We start from the raw sequence: 10,198 nt of genomic DNA on the forward strand, positions 1-10,198 counted from the left end.
AATGCAGAAGTAATGGATATAACTGATACGACACATTCCCTGCTTTTAATATCTGAAGAATGAATGCAGCAGGACACAGTTGATCACTTAGAAAGAACTGTGAGGCAACTGATCCAATACTTATGCTCACATCAGATAGAGGGATGAAACTCTAAAAGTGCTGAACTTCTTAGCTGGTAAAACATCTATGTGTTGAATCAACCAATAATAAAATGTGACATTCTGTAGTTTTGTCTCATATTCATCTTTTAATCATATTTGTAAATGTCTTGACTCCACAGCCAACAGATGGCAGAAGATGGTAAGTCAGGGGAGAAAAATTGTTGAATAAAGTAATTATTTCTGTTTTCTTTGCACACAAAAAGTCTTCTCGTAGCTTCGTAAAATTACAGTTGAACCACTGATGTCACATGGATTATTTTTCTGATGTTGTTGCTACATTTCTGGGTCTGGTAATATTTCAGTTGCATTGCTGTCTATGGAGGGTCAGAGAGCTCTCGGATTTCAGCAAAAATATCTTAATTTGTGTTCCTAAGATGAACGAAGGTCTTGCAGGTTTGAAATGACATGATGGTGAGTAATTAATGACAGAATTTTCATTTTTGGGTGAACTATCCCTTTAAGTGTTCAATAATCATGATTACAATATTATTATTATAACTGGACACTGTGTTTGAGTCCTGGGATGGGCTAGCCATCCGTACACCTTGTCTTTGGCTGGGACGGGCTCCAGCAAAACCTTCAACCCAATATAATACAGGCGGATTGATTTTTATTCAAATTTTATGGGATCATGTTCAAAGTTACAGCGATAGCTCAGCCAAAAACGACAATTCTGCCATAATTTACTCACCCCATCATGTCCTTCCAAACCATTTAATGTCACTGGAAAAAAAATGGCCCAGAAATGTGAAATGTGAGAACGTTTGTGGTTTAATACCTTGTTAATGGAATGGAATTCGTTGCGCGTTTTAGGGCCGCTGTATCACCAACATCATCTCTCTGACTGTTGGTTTACTGGAAACCTCTGGTATAAAGTGCAAAAGTAGACTCATGTTTCGTGAGGTGCATATCATTAATCATTTCATATCGTCACTGACTAACAGTGAAACCAGCGAGAGTTTTGATTAAAAGGTTTTTGGATATTCCTGATGAGCGAGTGTTTTACATCATTGTTATAAAAACTCCTCTCTGCCATCTAACCTCGTTATCAGATTTGTGTTTGTTTGTTGGCGAACAAACAAACACAAATGTCCTTTAGCTTGGTGATGGGATTTCCAGCATGCCTGCAATGTTGCACGTGTGGCTAGCACCATCTTTGCAATTGCTGCAGTCCGTCTTATCTCTCCCTCCAGTCACCTCTGAACTTGACTGGCTGTCCTAAATATCTCGACACCTCAAATACGCTTGCTTATCTGAGGCTGTCGGGCTTGACCACCCACCTCTCTGTGGGCTGTGGGAAGGGGGCTTTGCCTGAGATAGCGGCTGATATTGACTAATGAGGTCATTCTCTCAGTAGAGATGGAGACGTACACACTGAAGGGGGAAACCCGGGGGTCTGCTGAGAGCCCACTGATGGGAAGTTATCGCACAACACACAATACCTTTATCACTCACAGAAAAAAAAGAGAAAACTGTTTAAGCCACTCTACTTGTTGACATATGATCAAAATCAAATGTGAATGCAGACTTTTTAAATCTTTTCTATAGATTTGTTACGATTATCATTTTTTAATAAATATTTAAAGCAATATATTGCTTTGTATATTTTAAAAAATAATGTAGAATATTTTTAGAACAATTAATATTTGTTTTTTTATTTTTATAATTATTTTCAATAATTCTTTTTGAAACATTTAAAAGAAAATTTTGAATGACTTGAAATTCTGTTTTAAGCTTTTTTTTAAGTAATAAATTATTATTTCGAAATATTTAAAATAGTTTGCTATTTAAATAGTTTTTTTATTTTTCAATAATTTTTTAAAAATATTAAATATTTCAAATTATTTGTCGTTTATTGATTTTATATGATTATTTATATTTGAAATATTCATTTTAGTATATTTTTAATAATACAAAATTAATTAATATTTTTTTAAATAATTATTTTTTTAATATTTAAAGTAATTGTTTGAATAATTTAATTATTTTAGTATTTTTTTATTATTTGATTTTGTTTTAAGTATCTAATGATTATTTATAAATATTTAAAATAACTCTTTAATATTCGAATGAATGTAATTTTATTATTTTTGAAATGTTTAAAATATTGAACATGTTGAACATTTTTTATTTACTGTGTTATTGATTTTATTAATGATTATTTATATTTAAAATATTTTTATATTTTTAATAATATAAAATTTGTATTATGAATTATTTTTGAAATAGTTTGAATGCTTTAAGATTTACAATTTTCAATAATGATTATTATTTAGACAAAGGATTAATTTTTAATGAAGTAGCAATACAGAGGGAATATTTAGGAGACTGCAAAAGAAATGATACACAGCTCTTCCTTCAGCTGTGTATTCCCAGAAGTGTGCTCATTACAGTAAGGATAGCTAAAGCTAAGGAATTGAGTTCAAATTTAGAGCATTTGAGTCACACGAGTCTCCCTTCAGAAGGAACAAACGTTTTATTCTACCCTGAAACTATAATCCAGACAAGCACTTCAAATAGTGGTTCTAAAAGGTCATGCTTTCAATAAAAAGAAAGAAAAAAAACACTTGAGAAAGTCAATTATTAGTTGTGGAAAAACCCCCGCGGAGCCTCTATGGCATTGAATATGAAAAAAAAATTCTCACTGTGTGGTGGTTGTTTTTTTTGGTCACTTGCACTCTGCAGCTGGTCTGTAATCTGACTAACTGTTTATGATTCAAAAATGGAGAGTCTGTGCAAATTATATGTACATATACATATATACATATATATATATACATATATACATATATATATACATATATATATATATATATATATATATATACATATATATATATAGTACTCTCTTGACAGTGAATGAGAGAGACAGAGACAAGAGTTAATGCAGCTGGACTGTCCAGTGCAAACTCATTATAACACATTAAATTAATTTAAATTAAACTTATATACACATGTAAATAGACATACATAAATACATAACAAAATATATACAAATAATTTAATATTTTTATGACTCAAACTCTGCGCAGCAGGGTGGTCACACTCTCCCCAACAAAATAAAATGTCGTCCTGACATCAATACACTCAAAGTTCTAAACCAGTCCATATCATTTCACTCCACACTTGTAAAGGTACCAGGTCATGTTTTCCAATACTTCTCCTCAATTTTTTTTTTTTTTTTTTTTACATTCAGTATTCAATAATCAATCATAATGTTCCTGTTTTACAGACAGTCCTTGTTAGCTCATTATGAGCTTTTCTGAATTCAAGTTCAATGAGCTAGTGCCCCAAACAACAGTCCCAGAATCAAGGCACTAAGGAATGTTAATTAAGAATCAAGTCCATACAGGAAATAGTCAAGTTCAAGTGTAACAAATACTTCAAGCCATTCTCCGAGGTGCTCCAAGGAAAGTTTCAGGACATTCAGTTAATTTAATTTGTCTGGGCCTTTAAACAGTCCATGTTTTGTTTTTTTCGGCCCAACAACAGTTCATTCTATGAGTGCCACAGTCCCTTTGTTGGCAACAGATAAGGGCAATCAGTTAGGCAGTTAGTGTCAATATGATGGCAGTTTGTCAGTACAGTTCTGCCGTGCCACCTGAGACCTGGTCAAGTGAAGGTTCATTGGGGTTCTTTAATTTGCTGGATAATAGATAAGTGAGGGCTGAGAATAATGAATCTGCATTGGTACCCAAGAATTCATATTTGGTGTCCATGTATGTATGAGGTGTAGATTAAAGTCTTTTCTTGCATTTTGTACACTGTAGCATGTAGGGGCTCCAAAATTTTCATATGTGAACCTCTTTGGTGGTCGTCGTTGTCGGATTCTAGATGGTTCATCTGCAGGATTCCTCTGTGCAGGTAAGTGATGTTCTGGTAAATGTTGATCATGTAATAGTCGTTCTTCAACTGGTAAGTGTTGTTAAGGTAAGCAGTGTTCTCCAGCAGGTAAATGTTGTTCAGGTAAGTGGTGTTCCTCAGCAGGTAAGTGTTCTTCTCCAGCAGGTAAGTCAACATGTTCTATTACATCTTGTTCCTGTTCAGCTAGATGTGGCAACACTTTCAACTCAAGCATTTGTTCTGACTGAACTGATGATTTCTCACTAGTATGTAACAGTTGTGATGGGGTTTCCTTTTCCATCTGATGATGACTATTCGGCTGTGTTCTGAACTGGTAGGGTTCAACTTGGACATAGTACTCGTCATCACTTTCACTGTCATTCTCTGGCTCATGTTCCTCCCTTCTCTCAACAGGTAAAGCTGTGCTTTTCTGTTGGTGTTTTCGCTTCAGTGTGGCATTTTGAGTCTGTGTGGTAACCTGAGGTAAGTGATCACAGGGGAGAAGATGATTACGATGCAACACTCTTGATCTGCCTTTGCCCTGCTCTGGTTTCACTTCATAGATTGGAGTATCTTCAGCAGCCTGGCGAATAACAATGTGGACTTCATCTTCCCAGAAATTTCGAAGTTTTCCTGGACCACCTTTTTGAGCCAGATTTTTCACCAGAACTCTGCTACCAGGATATAAACTAGTACATCTTACTTTTTTACATCTTTACATCTTTTTACTTTTTTACTTCTTACATCTTTTGTTTCTCTCAGTACACTTCTTTGCATGCTCACTGGCAATCTCATAAGCCTCTTGCATACCCTTTGTCCACCTCTCCACATATTCACTGTGGTCGACGGAACCTTTGTCTGGATTGAGGCCAACCAACGCATCAACTGGAAGTCTTGGAGAGCGACCAAACATGAGGTAGAAAGGTGAGAATCCAGTCACTTCGCTTTTAATACAATTGTAGGCAAAAACTAGCTTATTCAATTCCTCTTTCCAATTCAGTTTGTTTTTCTGTGAGAGTTTTGAGCATCTGCAGAATGGTCCGATTGAATCTTTCTACTTGTCCATTTCCTTGCGGGTGGTACGGGGTCGTTCTAGAGGCAGTGATGTCGCTGTATTTTTGGAGCTGATCGAAGAGTTGATTTTCGAATTCCCTGCCTTGGTCATGGTGTATTCGCGAGGGGAACCCAAACCTCAGGGCAAAATCATTGAACAAACGATCTGCTACAGTTTTTCCAGATTTTGAAGTTGTAGCATATGCCTGCACGAATCGAGTGAAATGGTCGATGATCACCAGGATATACTCGTAACCCCCCTTGCACTTGTCTAAGTGAAGGAAGTCAATGGATACTAACTCAAATGGATGTGTCGTCTTGATGCTCTTGAGGGGTGCCCTAATCTCTCTGCATGGTTTTTTCTGCTTTATGCATGAACAGGTTCTCAGCACATAGTGTTCGATATCCTTTTTCATGTAGGGCCAGAAAAAGTGATCTCTGATGAGGCTGCTTGTGCGATCAACACCTTGGTGACCCATCTCATCATGCACTTCCCTCAAGACAATACTCTTGAACTGGGCAGGCAACACTAGCTGTTTTCGTTGTGATGTTTTGCGGTGCAGTATGCCATACTCGTCCAACACTAGCTTGTCCCACTCACGCATTAGACCTCTAACTGTAGGACTGGCTGACCGCCACTGCTTTGGAGAAGGTCTACTTTCTGACTGTAAGTAATTATGATTTCTTTGACATTCGTGTCATCTCTTTGGGCTTGCCGGATCTCCTCTTTTGATAATGATTTGTAGGGTTCATCACCAATCTCCATGCATGCTGGCGCACACTGACAGACTAACGTAAGGGGGGGGTCTGGGTCGTGCTGTACCTCCACAGCTTGTATTGTGGCTCCCACACATTCTGATGAAAGCTCCTCTGTAAATTCTCTCATTGCTGTTTCTATATCAACTGGCATTCTGGATAGTGAATCAGCATCCACATTCTCTTTACCTGGGCGATAGCGAATGGTGAAATGGAAGTCTGCAAGTTCAGCAACCCATCTGCATCCAGTGGCATTTAACTTTGCAGAGGACAACACATAAGTGAGGGGATTGTTATCACTGTACACGGTGAAGGTAGGTGCATAATATAGATAGTCTCGAAACTTTTCTGTTATAGCCCATTTGAGGGCTAGAAACTCCAGTTTTCCACTGTGCAGGTGGTAGTTTCTCTCTGCATTGGTCAATGTTTTTGAACCATAGGCTATCACTCTTAGCTTTCCGTTCTGGTTCTGCTACAAGACAGCACCTAGACCTTGGTTGGATGCATCTGTGTGAAGTACGAATGCTCTTGAATAGTCTGGAAATCCCAATATTGGAGGTTGAACAAGGCAATCAATCAGTTTTGACAATGTTTCTTGATGGTACTCTGTCCATTCAATCATCTTACTGGATGGCACCACGTTACTTTTTCTGTTGGTTACTACTCTGCAGTTTCTTTTCTTTGTGCTCTCATTTTTCTCGTTGCTCTTAAGAAGGTCGTAAAGGGGTTTAGCAATTTGTGAAAAATCTTTGATGTACTTGCGATAGTAACTCAGTAGACCCAAGATTTTCCGTAGCTCTCCCACAGTGCTTGGTTTTTTCTCTTTAAGTGCTGTTACTTCAACAGTGTCTGCAGGGTCCATTCTACTGCCTTCTGCGGAAACAATTCGGCCTAAGTAGCGAACCTCATTCGTGAACATATCACACTTTCGTGGTTTCAGCTTTACTTCATGGGCTTGTAAACGTTGCAACACTTTTTTCATTGCTTCAAGATATCCATCAAATGTCTTGCTGAAAACCAGGATGTCATCCAAGTAGGGCACACAAATTTAATCTCTCAGTCCTTCTAAGCACTCTTCCATGAAATGCTGAAATGCTGCAGGTGCATTCATGAGGCCAAAGGGAATACGAACCCACTCATATAAACCCCATGGTGTACTGAATGCTGTCAATGGTCTGCTCTCTGGGGACATAAAACCTTGATGGTAAGCCTTGCCCTGATCTAATACTGAAAACCAGGCATTACCTCCTAAACTGTCTAGAATGTCTTGTACTCTCGGGATAGGCTGGCAATCAGGTAGTGTCTTCCTATTGAGGTCTCTATAGTCAATGCACAACCTAAGGCTGCCATCTTTCTTACGAACACATACGATTGTCCCTGAAGAGTAGGGAGAATGGGTTTTCTCAATCCAGCCTTGGGCAATTAAGTCATGCAGGTAGTCCTTCATTTCCTGATACAGTGGCTTGGGGACTGAAGTGTACATGCGGACAACAGGCGTATCATTAGTCAGAGAGATACTTAGCTGAAGATCTTTGATGCACCCAATATCGTCATCTGACCTTGAAAATGAATGCCATTCTTTTCATAGTAGCTGTTTTACTTTATTTTGCTGGTGAAAAGGTAAGAGGCTTACATCAGCAGTTAGGTCCCACAATTCTTCACTGTTACTTTCATTAGCATTGGTGTTTTTTTTAACCTCACTGATCATGGCTGTTGTTGCACAATGTGATACTGCAGTTGGTAGTACAGATTTTATTGACTGCATTGTCCCAAGCTCAGTTTTCCCTGCAAGCCTGATATCATGGTCTGCAATGTTCTGTATGCTGATCTTGACCACTGGACGACTTCCTTTCTGAAGAGTTACTAGGGTTTCCAGAGGTTCTAGACCATCTGTACACTGTGGGTTTACATGTGGTTCAAACAAGAAAACAGTGTCTTGCTTCATATATGGCATTTTAACTTGACACGGTATCTGCATAACTGTGCGTTTTGGTATGTTCACAGGGTCTTTCATCCCATTAGCTGCCACAAACTGCAGGCCATCTGGAGTTTCTGTTGCCTCAGTAATGTCCTTCAATTTCAGTTCAGGTATGTACTTGTTTCTCCATTGTTCATCTACAATACATACTTGAGAACCTGTGTCCCATAACGCCTCAGTTTTGTGTCCTTGTAAGTAGCAGGTTACCAGACATTGTTTGCCGATGAGAGAAGTGACAGGTGAGTATTTGTTAACTTGACATGAAGCAGTTAAAATGTGATAAAGTGGAGACAACTCAGACTGTTGTTCTACATTTTCAAAGTGCTATTTTGGACGTTGGTGGGACATTCTTGCTGTTTGGGTCACTCCCTGTCCTGTGGAGGCAACCCATTTCTGTTTAAAGGTGTTCTACTTTGAAATCTTACACCTCTGGTTCTGCAGCCAGCTGAAAAGTGCTCACTGCTATCACAACAATAACAATGCGTGCATAGTTCCTCTGGTCCCCTTTGCTGGCAATAAAAGCACTGTCTTGTCCTTGGGGGACGTGGCTGTCGAAACTTCTGAGGGTACTGTGGTAGTGGCGATGTTGCTGTATACTGTTGGGAAGCTGTATTAAACTGTGGTGGGCGAGGCTGTGGGGGGACAGCATATCTTGATGGCTGCGTTGCATACTGTGTTGACGTTGGATGTAGCTGTAATGGCACTGAACATGGTTGCAGACTGTGAGGCTGTGATGTCATATACTGTTGTTGTGAAACTGAGTTCTGTTGTGATTTAGGGTAGTGGGGCTGCAATGGATACTGATGTTGTTCATACGTTGGGTGACTTATTCCCCATGTTTGGTTTGGCAGCTCTTTATTCCACTCTGCTACCGGCTGGTAACTTTGTGAGAAATCTTGTAGCGGCTGATGAGTCGTCGTCATCGCTGGAGCCTGAAGTGAAGTGAAATACTGGCAAGTATGGTGACCCATACTCGGAATTCGTGCTCTGCATTTAACCCATCCAATGTGCACACACACAGCAGTGAACACACACACACCGTGAACACCCACCCGGAGCAGTGGGCAGCTATTTATGCTGCGGCGCCCGGGGAGCAGTTGGGGGTTCGGTGCCTTGCTCAAGGGCACCTCGGTCGTGGTATTGAGGGTGGAGAGAGCACTGGACGTTCACTCCCCCCACCTACAATCCCTGCCGGCCCGAGACTCGAACCCGCAACCTGGATTACGAGTCCGACTCTCTAACCATTAGGCCACGACTTCCCCGTGTTACTGACAGCAAAACACTGAGAAGCAGGTGAGGGCTGTTGGATTGTTTCTTTAATTTGCATTATCTCACTGCTTAAGCTTTGCAGTTGCGACATCAGGTCAACTTTTGTCTGTTTTGATTGATGTTTTGATTCATTTAACTGTGTCACATGCACAGCAGCACTGCGTTCGGACTTTCGTTTATTTTGTCTTTCTGTCTCATGGGAACATGCAACATTTAATCTCTCCAACAACACTTCATCTGAAATTTTGGGGTCAGACAGGAATGGCTGGAGGTCACTTTGAATACGGTCATTCTGTAAGCCAGTCAACACGGTATGGAGGAACATGTTTTGAACTAAAGCCGGGTCATATTTTAAGCCAGACTCATCTTCTTGTGAAGCGAACAGAATTTTCTGTCTCAGATCAAGAACACGAATGAGAAAGCTTTGTGGTGTTTCTTTAGCACGTTGGGCCTCTGCAGTGAGCTGTTTGAATAGTTCTGTTGCATTTTTCTCTTGATAGTGAGAGCGGAGAATTCTTCTTAATATTGGAAGCGTGAGGTCTGCTTTGCCTTCAAGATAACTACGCAACTGAAGTCCAGGTGTGATCGCTCGGATGACCGCATCAATAATATCTTGCTCAAGGTAGCCTTTATTTAACCCACTTTCTATTTGACGTGCAAGACTTGAAAATGATAATCTGTCCTTCTGACCTGGCTCACCAATGAGGCCTGAAATTTTAAGGTCTTTGTGCCACATTGCTGGTGTGATTTGTCCCTGAAACGCAGATGTAGAATCACCACGTGCATAGAGTGGTGGAACTATGATGTCACTTTGTAGGCGAAAACCCGGAAGCGAGTTAGCATTTTAGCACTTCCGGTTCCATCATCCCAGAGTCAATGGGTTTTTTGAATGGTATTTTGGTTAAATCCCTTAAATAAGGTCCGTGGTTTACACAGGCTCAAGATACTTTAACGTTTTATTCTACGACATAAAACACACCAGTTACACCCCACTCGTGATTTTTTAAAGCTGTTACGTTTCTTTAAAAAGACGGTTGCTAACAAGTTGCTAAATGGGACTACAGGCGCTGTCGGAGACATTAAAGGTCATCACGCCGAACAGGAACTCATTCTAACCCGCTTTTACAGTCTCGTGCT

Source organism: Barbus barbus (genome assembly GCF_936440315.1).
Source record: "Barbus barbus genome assembly, chromosome: 24".
NCBI classification, from domain to species: domain Eukaryota; kingdom Metazoa; phylum Chordata; class Actinopteri; order Cypriniformes; family Cyprinidae; genus Barbus; species Barbus barbus.